This window comes from Haemaphysalis longicornis, unplaced genomic scaffold, assembly GCF_048455015.1.
Source record: "Haemaphysalis longicornis isolate Haplotype H1 unplaced genomic scaffold, Haemaphysalis longicornis Haplotype H1 scaffold_12, whole genome shotgun sequence".
In the NCBI taxonomy this organism is placed as follows: domain Eukaryota; kingdom Metazoa; phylum Arthropoda; class Arachnida; order Ixodida; family Ixodidae; genus Haemaphysalis; species Haemaphysalis longicornis.
Window position 1 is genome coordinate 83,266,472 of NW_027526225.1, and position 16,045 is coordinate 83,282,516.

General features: G+C 49.0%; 1 protein-coding gene and 1 pseudogene across 1 annotated transcript in view; both read right to left on the reverse strand.

The window, feature by feature from the left end:
- Positions 1-16,045, reverse strand: part of LOC144161704 (uncharacterized) — a 277,618-nt gene that overhangs the window by 57,790 nt on the left and 203,783 nt on the right. The gene's annotated exons all lie outside the window — the stretch shown is intronic.
- On the reverse strand, positions 10,126-12,865 carry LOC144161705 (uncharacterized; annotated as a pseudogene).

Here is a 16,045-nt window from a genome sequence, read left to right on the forward strand (position 1 = left end):
GGGCTCGTCCTTGTTTTTTCTTCCTTGTCCTTTCATGTTTGGCGCAATCACTGCCATGGAAGGCTCAGTCAGTGTTACTGCGTGGGAGCTTCACAGAACAACCCGCATTGCCGTGAAGCTGAACTAAAAGAAAAACCCCGCGTAATATCCGCATCCCCCTTTGCCACTGAAATTTCGCATTTTTTGGCGCAGGTTATACGCGAGAAAATACGTTATTTATTTCAAGGAGGATGGGGACGGACGCAAATTGTATCAGAATGAGAAACGGCGCAAGAGCCTGCAATCTATTCGCCCCTTCAACTTTCGCTCCCAACACAAGCAGCCTAATCTTTCCGTACGAGCGCAATAAAGTGGAGCGAAATAGGCACCAGTAAATGCTCGGCTGAATTTCAAGGCAATGGCGACCGGGCTGGAGCGGCTGTCGCGAAACATTATCGCTTTTTTCCAATGAATTCTGACTGTGTTTATGATTGTTCTCAGTAGAGTGCAAAGTTGTTACCCTCCTGGCATTTTTAGTTTCGTCGAAGGCAGCGTCTAGTCAGAAGTGTTGATAATCTGGCACGCCTAAAAACAGCGATCAAAATACTGAAAGTTGACTTTCTTCCCCCTCTCTCTCTCTCTCTCTCTCTCTCTCTCTCTCTCTCTCTCTCTCTCTCTCTCTCTCTCTCTCTCTCTCTCTCTCTCTCTCTCTCTCTCTCTCTCTCTATTGAAGCGCAGCTCTCTGAAGGACGCTTTAAATCGAAATGCCACTTCGTCGAGAGTCACTGTACACACGCTCTCAGAGCGAGGTCCCGCATTGAAATGAAACGCTCGCGCGTTTATCGGCGCAGCTCACCTGACGCCTGCTGCCGCTATCGCAGCGTTAAAGGCGCGATCTCACTAAAGCCCCCTGTGTACGGGCGCGCCGTATTTTTTATGGCCTATGAAATGAAAGCGCGACCCGGAAAAAAGCTCGCGTGGCGTCGTCTGCCTCGCTATACCGTTCCGCTTCAGAGCAGTGAGGAGATGGCATGCGCATCTATTTCTCACCAAGCGTGTACGTGCGATGGCAGAGATAGCTGCGAGAGGCGAAATGAGCAACGTTCGCGACACACATGCGGCGTGACTTGACGCGACACAAAAGGTCGAGAATGCAACTGCACATTCGCGAGCAATTCGCGAGCATTTAACATTTGCAAGCGCCTCTAGACGGCTCTGCAATATATTGCTTTGACAAGCGTTTCGGGCGCAACTTATTTATTTAGTTATTTATTTATTTATTTATTTATTTATTTATTTATTTATTTATTTATTTATTTATTTATTCATTTATTTACACTAACCTCAGGGCCATAAGACATTGGAGAGGGGAGTGATTACATACAGAAAAGTAATGATAAAAGCAGTCAAATGAAAACAAAGGGTTACAAAAATGGCTTGTAAACATACAATCGTGGCTGGCGCATCATAAGGCAAGTAGGAAGAAAACGAGTTGGCTTCTAATTATGTATTATGCAGCAGATAATGGCGAAGTTTCTTGCGTATAAAGTAGGATCCGGCGAGGTGATCTACATTGTTATTGAACCTGTCAGCAGCGCGGGCTCACCTTGTTTCTAAAGTACACAGGCACCTTTTTTTTTTTTTTTTTCATATTTTGGGAGTTATTTGCCATTTTATGGGATTTATAACTGCTGGCGCAGATTATCTTTCCTCGTGGCAAGATATAGCTATTTAAATATGTCCAGCCCTAGCTGACTCGAGGTTAAACTGCGTGCTGTAAGCACCTGCAAAATGTGGAACCAACTTCCACAAAAAATTTCCACAGAAACACGGAGAAGAAGTCGCCACACTTTGAGCAGAAGCTCCAACATAGACTCAAAGCAACCGAAATCGGTGAAACAAAACAAAACAAAACATTAGCTGACCGACTCACCTTTAAGTTTCCTTTGTTCCAAAATAACTTGACCGACTCCAATACTACATGTTACCTTCTAGAAATTCGACGCCTTCCGAAAAAAAAAAAAAAAACGAACGCTTGCAGAAAAGCCCGCACAGTGCCAGTGAAAGGACCACGCTCGTCAATTTCGCTGAACTCACCACCGGTGGTCGCAGTCGAGATACGATCACGCGCACCGCGAAAAGCCCGCGAAGATGTCGTGAGAAGGCAGCAGGTTCCTTTCAAGGAGGTTCAGGATTGCCATTGTGAACCACCCCGACGTCGTAACGAGTTTTCACTTGGTCCGTGCTAGAGCCAAAGTCTGCAAATTTCATTTTCCTGACTGCTCATCCGAGTAGGAATCGCCCACCACTCAGAGTCCAATGAATGGAGATTCTCTTTCTAGATGACGCTGAAAAGGATCGCAATATACGGAAAGTGCCGCTCGGATAGAGAGATTGCGCTCTCAATCGCTCCCTACGACGGGGGTCTGCTGTAGCTGTAGCTACAGCACTGCGCCGTAGAGGCCGCTTTGGTTTTTATGCCATACAATTAGCCCGCACTGATGTACCCCGGGGAACATTGTTAGCCAGCAGAAACGGTGTCACTATGAGGAGAGGTGCGCGCTATAATCGGCTACGCGACAATCTTAAGGAATATCGCAAAGGAGAGGACGCGAAATGAAACGAACGCGACGCTGTTTTGCCCTCGTCATTCTGCGCGCCGTAATTAGCTTTGTTTCTCCCGGCTGCCGATTTTCCAAACTAGAGCGCTGGTTAAAAGAACGGATCCATGAATTATCTTATTTTCTCGCCTATAACCCACACCAAAAATGCGAAATTTTCAGTGGCAAAGTAGAGCTGCAGATAATACGCGGGGATTTTTTTCTTTAGAGCAGCTTCTCGGGAATGCGCGTTGTGCCGTGAAGCTCCTCCGAAGTAACACTGACAACGCCTTCCATGGCAGCGATTGCGCAAAACATACAAGGACAGTGATGAAAAAACAAAGACGAGCACACTCTAACGACTGAATTTTAATAATGAATAGTCACTTTCGCCTTGCAGTGAGTGTATTTTACTTGCTAAATATAAGCTTTTTCTGTCTACATAGTATGTGATGTGTTGCTTGAGCAGCAGCTTTGGTGCACCCTTTCCTGTACCAAATGTGCGGGCAATACGCAAAGATTTTTTTAGATGCAACGCATCTCTTTAACTCGCCTTGTCCCGCGTCGTTGTCGCGGCGTAGTCCGCATCCCTCCACCATTCTCCTTGCCGCGGCAGCTGCGCGCTCCGCCGCTCTCACCGCAGCGCCATCTGTGCGTCAGCGCGGTCAGCGCGCAGCTTGCGCTCGGCTGCGCTCGCTCCAAGGAGGTTGTATAAGTTCTATACAACCTCCTTAGCTCGCTCCCGTCGCCGTGCCAGCTGTGCGTTAGCGCGCAGCTTGCGCTCGGTTAAAAAATTTACACCGTCTTCCCGCGAGGGGAACCATGGGGTAGATGCGACACATCGGGGGTGAACATGCTGCGTAACTAGGATACACAAAAACAGCAATCCACACGCTGACATCGCAAACATAACGGAAACGCAACGGCAACCCCCGATGCGTCGCACCTACCCCATGGTTCCCCTCGCGGGAAGATGGTGTAAATTTTTCTTTCCCGGCGGGCTGAAATTTGGAGTGGGGATTATAATGGGGAGGGGGGGGGGCGGGATATACGCGCGAAAATATGATATTGTGGTCTTATTTGTGCAGAGGTGTCGAAACCAAACCAGTGCTGGCCTGCTGAAGTGCCAATGCATATCTGAAGATCATTAATGAATTGAGTCAACCTGTGGTCTTCACTTACTCGTATATGAGCAACACGTTCATTTTCAACTTGAAGCCATCCTACTTGGAAGGGAGAATTCAAGAATTCTTTCGTAACCGAGCAAACCCGACTTTGACGACATTTTTGAGCAGCGTCATTTCAGTTTCGTGCAAATTCACGTGAACTGGTTGAACTGTAGATTCAAAGTCCCAGTAGGCGAGTGTAGTTTTACGCATTTGAGTATTTATGTCGCGCGATTATGAAGCCAGGCAATGCGTTTCACGCCCGCAAAATAGCAGGTACGTGCAGGGGTGTATTGCACCACAAGTGGGGAAACGTGCACAGTCTTATGTACGCACGTTAAAAAGAACAAGCCACACCCATTTGGGTCTGAGTAATGGCACGAATAACCGGAATAAGGCTCACTTGAGGGTTTACCGCGAATGTCGGATGTTTTTTAGTCGTTAACGGGTGTATGGCTTCACTTTAAAGATGATTGTCACGGGTGTATGAACCTTGATTAGGGTGTACGAAGCACTCAGTTATGAAAGGGAGACAACATCATTCTGTCGGCGTGTGAAGTCTCATGGTGAAGGTCATGAAAATGCCGTACCAGTGTTCTGTGTGTCGACGACGCAATACACCGGCTGGCACTCCTTGCCGTGCCCCGTTCGTTCGAAAAGTGTCGGCATCGGCATGTGTGGCCCTTTGTCACACACTCTTTGTGGTAATCGCTGGGTCATAGTGGCAGTCTATCACGTCATGAGCTACGCCGAAACAGCCTCGTTGCGCGCTGCACAGACTATTGCAGTGAAGGGCAACAGGTTAATCAGTGTACCAAGATTCCTGCTTGGCTGTGCCCTCATGTTCCTACAAGTATGCTACAGATGGTATTCACTGGAAAGTTTAGCTGTCAATTTCTTCGCTTGGCAACACTGCAAACGGCCACGGACATGGCCGAAGCACCACGGACATGGCGCGGCTTGTGCCCCCTGCGCCCGCAGACCGCAGAAAAAAACACCGGCGTGCGTAGTCACCTCCGTTTCAACCCGATTCTCAACGGTGGTGTCAACAGAGATGTTCTTAATCGCACTCACATCGCAGTCGAGGCAGTACTTAGCGTTCGGTGGGGGTAGAGTTTGGAACATCCAACACACATCATGTCCTTAGCACGGACAAATACCGCTATCCCGCGGATCCCGACGTAACCAGTGACGGCGCACTCACATGTTTCCTGCGTTCGTGCCTCGCCAGTGAATACAACCCATACGCGAAGCGTGATCACCCGTGGCCAAGAGCTTACTCACCTTGCATGAACCTCTGACAACTCTGGTGTAATTGTTTTAACAGAATTGGAAATCCTATGATAAAGTTACCAGATTTCTTGAGCTGTACGATACATGGCGGCAGAGGACGCGGCCATAGTACCACTAGAATCTTCCCAAATTAACTAGGTGCATAGTGAGGCCGCTTCTCACCTACTTAAAGCTATGCACAGAATCGAAACGTGTCGCGCGCAGGACCCATACCTGAAATGCCCGTATACCTTTTTTCGGAGGGCTCTGTTGAAGTTCCTGTATAAGCAAAAGCTTGAGCCGTGGCATTCTGTTCAAAAACCACCCTTTCCAAACCATAGAAAGGTGGGAAGGATTATTGGCCCCATTTCAGTGCACTGAATATCTCGTTCGCATGGAAACGAAAAGCTGCCCCCGTAATATGTCCGGCAAACACCTTGGCTCGGGCTGACTGAAAGGCTTTAACCGTAGAAGCCGACGTTATTGGCTCTCTCGGATGAACGCCGTAAGGCCGAACGTTAGCACCTGAAGAGGTTCGCACGTACATGCCCCCTATGAATAATCCGAAGATAATTGAGGCTACAGCGGTTCTCGGTCGTCTTTTCTGGAGCAAAAATACAACTGGAATTCAAAGTCAGCAAACCACGGAATAAAAAAAAAGTTCTGGATAAGTCTGGATTTTGAAAATACCTTCCGCTGTTGCTTTGGCGCTCGCAGACGGCCTTTTTTATTTTGTTTTTTTTTTTTTTTTCGCGAAGAAGCCAACCCTGAAAGCAGCAAACTCTTGACGCAAAAGATCATGCTCCCCTCCGCCTAACGACGAGGATGTTTGAACGCGAAGCTGTGTCGTGGCGGATTCAATGGTTTTCGTGTGCGTTTGGACTGAGTTTCGACCACCTCGAAATGCAGCAATCCGATAGACGCCGGCTTCATAACGCGACGGACCCAGGTTTGATTGGTTGGTTGGTTGGATCCGGAACGAGAATGGCGCGTACCCACTCTGGGGGATTGGCCAAGTCTTATTGTGATATCACTGCTGAAGAAGCTTAGTAATTAGTTTCAAACGAAGGGAAAATAGGGTACAGTGATGCTAACAATTTTGGAACCAAAAGAAATTCAATACTACTGTACAAACAGGTATTTCAATAAACAATTAAAAATGGGTTGAATTAACAAGGCAAGCGACCTGTTTCGGCAATAAATGAGTGAAGAGCGCGAAAAACATCCCCGTCGCACCGACCAAGCCCGATTGCCCCAAATGACAATAAATTAGGCACCGACAAGGCGAAACCCAGGCGCCGTAGGGGAGCCTCCAGGTAACGATTTCGGAGGGAAGAGAACCGCCGGCAAGACAACAGGAAGTGGTCAAGTGTTTCCTCCTCTTGGCAGGAGCTGCAGATGGCGCTATCCAGCCACTGAAGCGTTTTTTTAAAGACGATAGTCTTTCTTGGGCTACTTAAACCCAGAAATTTTGGTCTGTCTGTATGTCTGTATGTCAGTATGTCTGTCCGTCTGTCTGTCTGTGACTCGATTCTTTTTTTTTCTTTCTTTATTGCCGGTCTTCGACAGTGCAACACAACATAAAGGTACTACAGAAAACACACAATCTACAAAAAGGCCGCCATGCCATGGTGGACTGGCGTTGTCATTTAAAATTCCCTAAGCATGGCGAGGGGTTCCACCCTTGGCAACCACTCAGGAACAGAAAACTTTGCTCTCTGAATTTCAATGAACTTGGAAACAGTTTCGCGGAAATATTGTGGCGTCGGCCGCGCGTCTACATCACAGTTGAGCCATGCCATGCGCGACCGCCAAATACTGTGCAGGCCCAACAACATGACGAGATCGTACGGCACCCCATCCTCTCTCTCGATACATAAAAACCGTATTCCATGGGGGTTCAGTGGAAAGTCCTTTCGCAGTGTCCTTTGGAGGACATCCCATAGAAACACCGCTGCCCAACAATGGAGAAAGACATGCTCCACCGTTTCCGGTTGTTTGCAAATAGAGCAGTCAGTTCCCCATGGCATAGAAATCCCTTTACCCTCCATCCATGTTGCAACTGAAAGCGTGCCCGTGTGTAGTTTAAAGAAAAATACTTCGCTCCTGGTGATACTTCCATTCGCTTAACCCTTTTTAGAACATCTTGTCCTGGGCCTGCACAGTATAAAACTCTATACATTGGTACAGGTATGACCACATCGCATACATCCTTATATAATTTTTTCCGCGTGACATTAGCCAAATAGTGCATTGAAAATCGAGCAAACAAAAAACGGGATGACACAACAATCTCTTTAAAGTAACCATAGATACCCCCTGTCATACTACTCGTAGAAACTACGAATTCGGGCAAAGCCCGCATTAGCCGAACTTGAAGTACTGTGCGCAGAAAAGGGTCTTGAACGTCCCGCAAAAACAGAAATCGATTCACAAGCTGTCTTACAAAAAGGTGCGTCAGCCCTAAGCCACCATCGCGGGTTCGTCGAAACAAATTCATTCGACTGGTCCTCTCCCAAGTAGAAGCCCACACAAATACAGCGAACACGCGGTGAAGTCGTTGTATATTCACCCGAGAACAATGCAGCGCTTGCATAACATACCATAATTTGCTAGCCAGAAAAATGTTGCACACAGTTGCCCTAGCAAACATAGACAAACCATTGGCTCTCCATTTATTCCCTTTCTCACGCAGCTCCTGAACTTGCGCACGCCAGTAGGGCTCGCTGTCTCTGTAAAACTCCAGTGGAATACCCAAGTATTTCACTGGATGGGTGACCCAAGTGACATTGGCGAAAATGTCTGGGGTTGTCAGCCAATCACCATGCCAGAATCCCACACACTTTCCCCAGTTCACAAAGCTACCTGTTGCAACACCGAACCGTTTCACGATTTCTACGACAAGAGTGACACTTTCCTTGTCTGAACAGAAAACTGCAACGTCATCAGCATAAGCGAGAAGCTTGACTTCAGAAGAGTGTACACGAAATCCTCGAACCTGGTTGTTTTGTACGATGGTTAAACACAACGTTTCTATGTAAATACAAAAAAACAGAGGGCTGAGGGGGCAACCCTGACGCACCGAACGTTGCACGCTAATGGGCGCTCCCAGTGAATTATTTACAATCAACCGCGTGGTGCACCGTCGATACGCCAGGCCAACACCCTCACTAATGACAGATCCCACATTTACATGGTCAAGAACAGAAAACAGAATATCATGGGACACGCAATCAAACGCCTTTTCAAGGTCAAGCTGGAGAAGCGCGACGGCGCCTCCAGCGGCGTCGCAGCACTCAAGCACACATCTCGCCGTGTGTATATTCGTTGTGATTGTGCGACCTTTGATGCCGCAAGTCTGGTGGGGCCCTACAAGAAGTGTGATCACAGTTTGTAACCTCTGCGCTAGAACCTTCATCAATATTTTGTAATCAACGTTCGACAAAGCGATTGGCCGGTACGCCGTTACGAACTTTAGTTTTTCAGTTTCTTCTGTTTTCGGTATCAGAACCGTGTGGGAAGACGAAAACGACGGTGGAAGGTATTTCAGACGAAATGCTTCTAAAAACATCGCCGTTAAAACCGGTGATACGTCCTCTTTAAAGTACTTATAAAAGGCCGCGCTTAAGCCGTCCGGACCGGGCGACTTCCCTGGGTTTAAATGATCAATTGCTGACTTGATTTCTGCGACAGATATGGGCTGTTCTAAGTTATCTTTAATTTCATCCTCAAGGCTAGGCATACGGCTGAGGTACTCTTTTATAAAGCCTTCCACATTATGCGGTCGGTACGCAAACAAAGACTGATAATATTCAAAGAAAAACTGGTGGATGTCGTCTATATCGGTTGACACGCGTCCATTCCATTCGATTTTGTCGATGGTATTTCGTCGAGCACGTGCCTTTTCGATTCCAAGCGCCCGTTTGGTTGGCGTCTCTTCCACTGCTAATCGCTCGGCTCTCGCTCGAACGAGTGCCCCGCGGTAGCGTTCTTCGTCTAGTATCTCTAGTTGCTGTTTGAGTTTGCGTATGTCCTCTGTAAACAAACCAGGCGTTTTTCCTTCTTCCAAAGTTATTTTCTTTAAATTGTCGCGTAATGTCCTTTCCTTTATTTTTTCTTCGTGCCTTATGCAGGTGGATCTTTCTATGGCTACAATTTTTATGGCTTCTTTAAATAATTCCCGTTGTTCCCCAATTTTACCGTCTTCATTTTCTATCTCTTCAATTTTTTTCTTAACTGCATCAATGAACATTTCGTCGTTTAGGAGTTTAGTATTTAATTTCCAAAGGTTCCACGAGAAAGCAGTCCCTTGCCTTCTTGGCCCAACGCTGCACTTAACCATGCAGTGGTCAGAAAACGACACTGGGTGTACTCTGTAACCTTGGAATTTCGGAATTAAATCAAGTGACGCGTATATTCTGTCCAGCCTTGCGTGACTGGTACCCTGAAAGGGGGTGAAACTCGCGTCTCGACCACTCTCGAGGCATTCCGCCACGTCTAATAAACCAAATTCATGAACAATTTCTACCAGCAATTCGGTGCTTGCGTCCTTATAAGGACTACTGCTCGTTTTATCCTGCGGAGATAACACACAGTTAAAGTCCCCCATCAAGATAACTTGCCTCTCGATAGTGAGGTACTGCCGAATATTTTGGAAAAAAATCCGTCTGTCCTCCCCCCCATTAGGCGCATACACACAAATGACCCGCCATTCGACGCTATTAAATGTGAAATCGCACACAACCAAGCGACCAGATAAACACGATTGGACATTTTCTACGCACAGACCTAACCGCTTTTTCACAAAAAGCAGGCAGCCACCGGAGTGTCCAACTGTATGACTAACACACGCACAGTACCTAGCCGTGAACCTCCGCACCATGCTCCCGGTCTCGTCCTCCCCCTCGACTTTTGTCTCCTGCACTGCCAGTACGTCTAGGTCCTGCTCTGTAAGCAGGCGGTACACCTGACATTGCTTCCTCTTGGCTGCAAGCCCCCGCACATTTAGCGTAGCAAAGGTCAAAGGTCCGCCAGCAGGCATTTAAGAAGGGAGTGGGCGGCTAGAAACCACCGGGAGCATGGCGCTTACCGTTCCCGTTTCCAAGTCCCTAGATGTGTCCGTCCGCGATTGGGCCTCCAGGTGGCTGTGGTTGCCCCGGCGTCGTGTCCGGCGGCTTGCGGTCAGGCTGTACGCCTGGACGCTGTCGCAAGGTCGAACGCCGCACCACAGCTGCCTTTTGAGGCGGTTCTCCGTTCCCGCTGCCGCCTTCTGCCTCCTGCTTGTGAACGGTCTCTTCCCGGGACCGCTCAGCAGTGGCGTTGACGATACTGGCAGAGGAGACGCGGTTCGTTCTCTGCTGGTCGCCTTCTTCCATCCCCTCCGGTGCTTCTTCCTGGAACTGGTCGTCGCCATACTCGCCACCTTTCCCCTGTGCATCAGGCAAGGGTGAGAACTCCATGGTTGGTTGCCCGCCGTGGTTTGAGTCCTGGGAACCTTGGTCACTAGGTTCAAGAGAAGCCGGCCCCACTTCCGGTGACAACGCCTCCCCCGCGCCTTCTGCCGCTTCTTCTGCTTCCGCTGTGTCCATGAGGAGATCAGACGCGTCGTCGCTCCCCACGGCCCCCGTCACCTTTGCATACGTCTTAACGCATTGTGCGTCTTCGTGTCCGAAGCGTCGGCAAATGGAGCAGCGCGGCACTTTACAGTCTCGGCGAACGTGGCCGGCGGTGTGGCAGCGCAGGCACTGCATGGGACGCCCAGGGGCCACAACTAGGGCCAGTTCACCTGCAACTCGAATATGGTGGGGGAGATCGTCCACCTTCAACCCGGACTTCAGCTTGAGAAGCACGGTGCGAGTCGTAGAACCCTTGTCACTCACGCCCTGTACGCGCCAGCGTTCCTTGGTAATTTCCGTCACCTTGCCGAACGCCGCAAACGCCGCACGAATGTCGTCGTCTGAGACGCCGTACAGCAGCCAATGAAGCTTTAATAACTTTACCTCCTGGTGTTGCGGGTCGAGGACTAAGCAGCGTCTTCCCTTCACTTGCACCTCGCCGGCTGCTGCCAGTCTTTTCGTCGCTTCGGGGCTGTTGAACGTGACAGCCCAGATGTGGTTTATCTGGTATGCCCCCAAGGCCACTACCTCGGAAAGCATACCACACTTGGCCAACATGTCCCTGAAGTCTTCCACTCGAAAAGGTCGAGCTCGCACGTCGCCATGTAGAAAAACTGTGTTCGAAACGATCCGTCCGGTTGGCAGAGAGGGCAAAATAATCTGGTACTATTCCTTATCGCTAACTTCCATCCTGTTTCCGCGGCTTGACTGCGCCGCAATAGCCGCTCCTTGGGAGCACATGACCCTACGTCCTTCCACTGCGGTGGCCGGAAGTAGAATGTCAACCGGCCAAAGCAAACCAATGCCTGCGCAATAGTCTTATATAGTCACAGCTAAATCTACCCGTCCATGTCCGGTGTAAGGTTTATACTTGTCAACATTGTTGAAGAAGAACAAGACATTACGCAAATATGAGACAACAAATCAATACAGAAGTGATATTTGCAGTGTTCCTTTATAAAAAAGTCAAACATGCTTGATTTTTGCGATATTAAATACTTTATCAACTGCAGAAAAAGAATTCACTCCGCCGTCGCCTGCTGTCGTCCGCGCCACTATAGTTTCTGGCGCCATTTTAAGAAATCAACCGGCAACAGTTACGCAAGGTTCCACTAGATAGGTTCCACGTTCTGCTTGCAACGCACGTGGAGTAAAGAAACGCGGTTCTATAAACGTTGAAGTAGGGCGCCTCGATTAACGCGCGTCTTCGCCGCACGGCAGCGTTCGCATCGAGACACCCGGTTTGGAGCAGTGGGACGCGGGAAATTTAAAATGATTTAAGCGAACCTTTGGCGTCTTTACCTTGGGAGGAGCGCGACGCAAGAGGAACAACATGAGAGGTGAGCGGGAAAGCGAAGGGAGGCATTTACTTCGCAAAAGCCGATAAAGACTATCGTCTTTTGACGACATTTGCAACGAAAGTAGCAGATACGCGGTCATTTTTTTTCTTTCACTTCACCCAGGGATTCACCACCAGGGGGCTGACGTAGCCAGACGGGCTTCGCTTCGGCTCCCTCTTGATGACTTCCAATCAGCGGATCTGCATTAGCGCTGACTAAAAGACCACTAACATAGAGCGCCGGACTTTGAGACGCCTGATCTGACAGTCAGGTGAGGCAAATCGGACCTCAAAAAACCAAATTATCGGCCACGGGAAACAGGCAGCAGACAGCGCCCACTAGGACTTCTTTGTAGGTCCAGCTCTTTGGAACAACAACCGAGCCGCCGCCGTGTGACCATGTTTGATGCGCTATCATGGCCCGCATCCCAGATCGCCGACATAGAATTCGACCAACTCAGGGGACGCACCATTGACCCTGACAACCCGTGGATCCAGCAAATAAAAAAAACGCAAACAATTCCAATCGCCCATGTGCACCGACTATCTGCCACGCCTCCCTCCAAGACGGCGGCCCGTGATCACCCACCAAGGCACCCAACAAGCAGCTACACGACCATCTACCGACCGCGCGAAGGACACAACCTAGCTAGGCTGACCACCACAGCACTCACCCAAGCTTTTGAATCCAAATGTGAGCTCGACCTGCCGCCCTTCTACGAAAAAGTTACCTTCCTTGTGCAACCGACTCAGAATGTGATTGTCGCAAGCATGCCCGACTCTGACCTTGCTACCCCTCTCAGCAACATCCGAAGGTTTCAAATCTTAATGGTGCTATGCGAATTTGCCACGTACATGAAGCCTCCACACTGCACCTGCCGGGGTGTCATCCATGGTCTGGAAGCCACCAAAACCGACGCTAACCTCGACGACTACTACCTCCAAGGAAACCAGCCGCGCCCTCATCTACGCACGACTCATGGGTCACACCCGCTCCATGCTTCTGTCTTTCCAAGGTAACCACGTGCCATCCTATGTAAAGATGAATAGCGTCCTCCTCCGTTGCCGACTGTCTCGCCGATGGATGCAAGTTTGCCAAGTGTGTGGTGAACTTGGCCATCGCATGGACGTGTGTCCCCACCCTGAGAACTCCAAGTATCCAGACTGTGGCCAATCCTCTCCAGCTAAGGGCCATGCGTGCCAACCCAAGTGCAAACTGTGCTCACAACCGCACAACACAGCGGGCAAGGACTGCCCACGCCGCTTCCTGTCAACTGTGCCGACCAACAAGAAACCTCCTCTCGCCGACAACCAGGTAACCGCGTCAGCTCTAGCTGCGCGCTCTACCACCGCTCATTCCTCCCTCCAACGCGACACGCCCAATTTCCCCCCACTCCCTACCTCGTCTCACTCACTTCCACTCTCACTCCCCATCCTCGCGTATTGCCCGCACATTTGATGCAGGAAATGTTGCACCGAAGCTACTCTTTAAGCAACACATCACATACTGTGTAGACAGAGAAAGCGTATATTTAGCAAGTACAATACACTGACTGCAAGGCGAAAGTCACAATTCACTCGTGTGACTACTATCGCTAGAGCTATAAAAGGCTTAGTCACTGTTACTGCGCAAGAGTTTCAAGGACAAGGCGCAATGCCGTTAAGCGGCACGAAAGGAAAACCCCGGGCATTATCCGCACGCCTAATTTTCCACTGAGATTTCCGCATTTTTGGTGCGGGTTTTGCGCTAAAAAATACGGTACTGTCATCCGCCACCCGACAAATGTCACTTGAAACCTGATGTGCGCAAGACATTGAGCTCAAACATGGCCACTATTCGAGAAGAGGGTAATGACCCATGTGCGGTGTCCTGTCACTCTTTTTCCCCCCATCGCCTTTTGCGTAGGTAGCTTGTCCCAGGAGAACGATATTTTTCTACTTAAATTACTTTCATACCCCCTTAGCTGTTCTGTTGGATGCAAACCTTGGTGAATAAATACCTTTCGGAATTCCGGGTTGTGCTCTTTCCGAAAATGCCCGTTTCGCGTCCGTTTCAATTTAACGTAATTAAGTTGCGTGATATCTGGTATAATGAGAGCTTCTCATTCCCCGTATTTTTGTCACGCGCACATACCAACGCCTTCCTGGTTTGGCATCACATTCAGTAGGCTGTCTTCAGCGTGTCCGGCGTAGCTCGTAAGTACCATTTTGAAGCGAACACGAAAATTACACAACTTACAGTTCCACCACCAGTTCGCCCGCTCACAAAATAATTTTTTTTTACTGCCAAAGTGTAGGTGGCGAATGAAGCTAAAAATACCAAGCGCATATGCTTGCGCGGCTTAAGATGTCGGCGCGAAGCAAATGTTGCTCAGTTGGTTTTGGTTTACCGCACTGTACCGTTCCTGTCAACTGGTTCTCACTGCATCGTCCTAGCGTGCCTCTATGAATACGGGAACCACCGGCGCGTCGTTTTCTGTTTATTTTTTGGTGTGTTTGAAGCATCGTAACGAGCAGAACCTTCGTCTGCCGTCCTCCACGCCCCGATGAAAACTTTATTTGTCGAGCTCTTTCAACGCTCAAAGGTGCTTACGATGAATAAACGAATAAAATATTTATTCAACAACGTGCGCTGCTTTTAGGTCATCCTCCCGGTGGAAAGGATATCCTCACTCCCGGGATCCCTTGGCTGTGGCTAACTGCGCTGACCCTGTTCGCCAAATGGAGCTGGATCGTAGGGTCCCTGTCGGCCAACCGCGCCATCTACTGTTGAGAACTATTTCATTCAGGCACAACATGATCACTCGCATTCATTGCACAGCCACAGCCACAGCCACAGCCGTTGCTACTTCCGTGCATACACACTAACTACGGCAAACGTACGATTCAGTTCTCCGCCATTTCACTCTTGAAGTCACTAACCCCTGATATTAAACCTTGTAATTCACTACGCCTTTTTAAATATAAACTAAAAAAAAAACTTTCTTGTTAGGCACTTCTGTTTGATTTATTTGTAACTGCAGTATTATGCGTTTTATTAAGGTGGTATTTATATCCAAATTTGTTAATATATTGAAATTGTATTCATTGTTGTTTTGAGTTCTCTTATTCATCGTTCTCTTCTATGCTGAGTGTTTATTTGCTGACATTGCATTTTAGTGTTGCTTGATATTCATTAATTTTTACTTAAATTTTACACTTATCATGGGAGGTACCACCTGCGGTTCATACCTTGGGACCTCCCCGTTCCCCTGCACCTATTCACGTTTCATGTTCACGCTTTGTAAATAAAATTCAATTAAAAAACTACCGCACTTTGTGTCATTCACTTTTTAGCCCAACTGGCGTGACTGCAGCGCTAAACGCAGTTCCGGCACCTTTGTTCTGTTCTTTGACCACGGTGGCGGGAAGGTGACGTCGCCCCTCTCTATACCATCGGCAGGCTGCTCGGGCACCAAACTGCCCACATTCACAGCGGACGCTGCACCACGCTGCCTTCTGAACGCACTCTTCCTGCACGAAAAGTACAACCCGTGTCTATAAGCAGAAGTCACTGCGGGACGTTTTCTGCTCTATTTATATTAGTGTTCAAAACGGCGACAGACAGAGAGATAGAGAGTAGACATGCTTATTACAACTGATTGATTCAATAAACGTTTATTGAGACCGGCAGACGACGTTTTTGCGCGCCTCGACGTGGGCCTCTCGTCGTAGCGGGGGCGTTGTGGCTACTCGGCTAGGGACTCAAGCTCGTTGTTGTTGGCTCGCGAGCCCCCTGCCTTTCGATCGCCCCCAGAACCTGCTCGACAGCCCATAGTTGTAGCTCGTATTTGCAAGTCCGTACGACTTTTTCGAGCCCTTGCTGGATGGCTTGTGATGTAAATGCGTTGGGGTGCTTGGTACATTCCCATAGGATGTGCGCCAGGTTGGACCTTCCCTTGCGACAGACTTGGCATTCGACGATTGGGTACGTCTCGGGGTAAATGTGGTGTAGTAGTGCTGGGGTGGGTACCGATCTTGTCGGTAGTTGGCGTAGCGCCACGGCACCTGCTCGGCCCCGACCCGGCTGTGGGG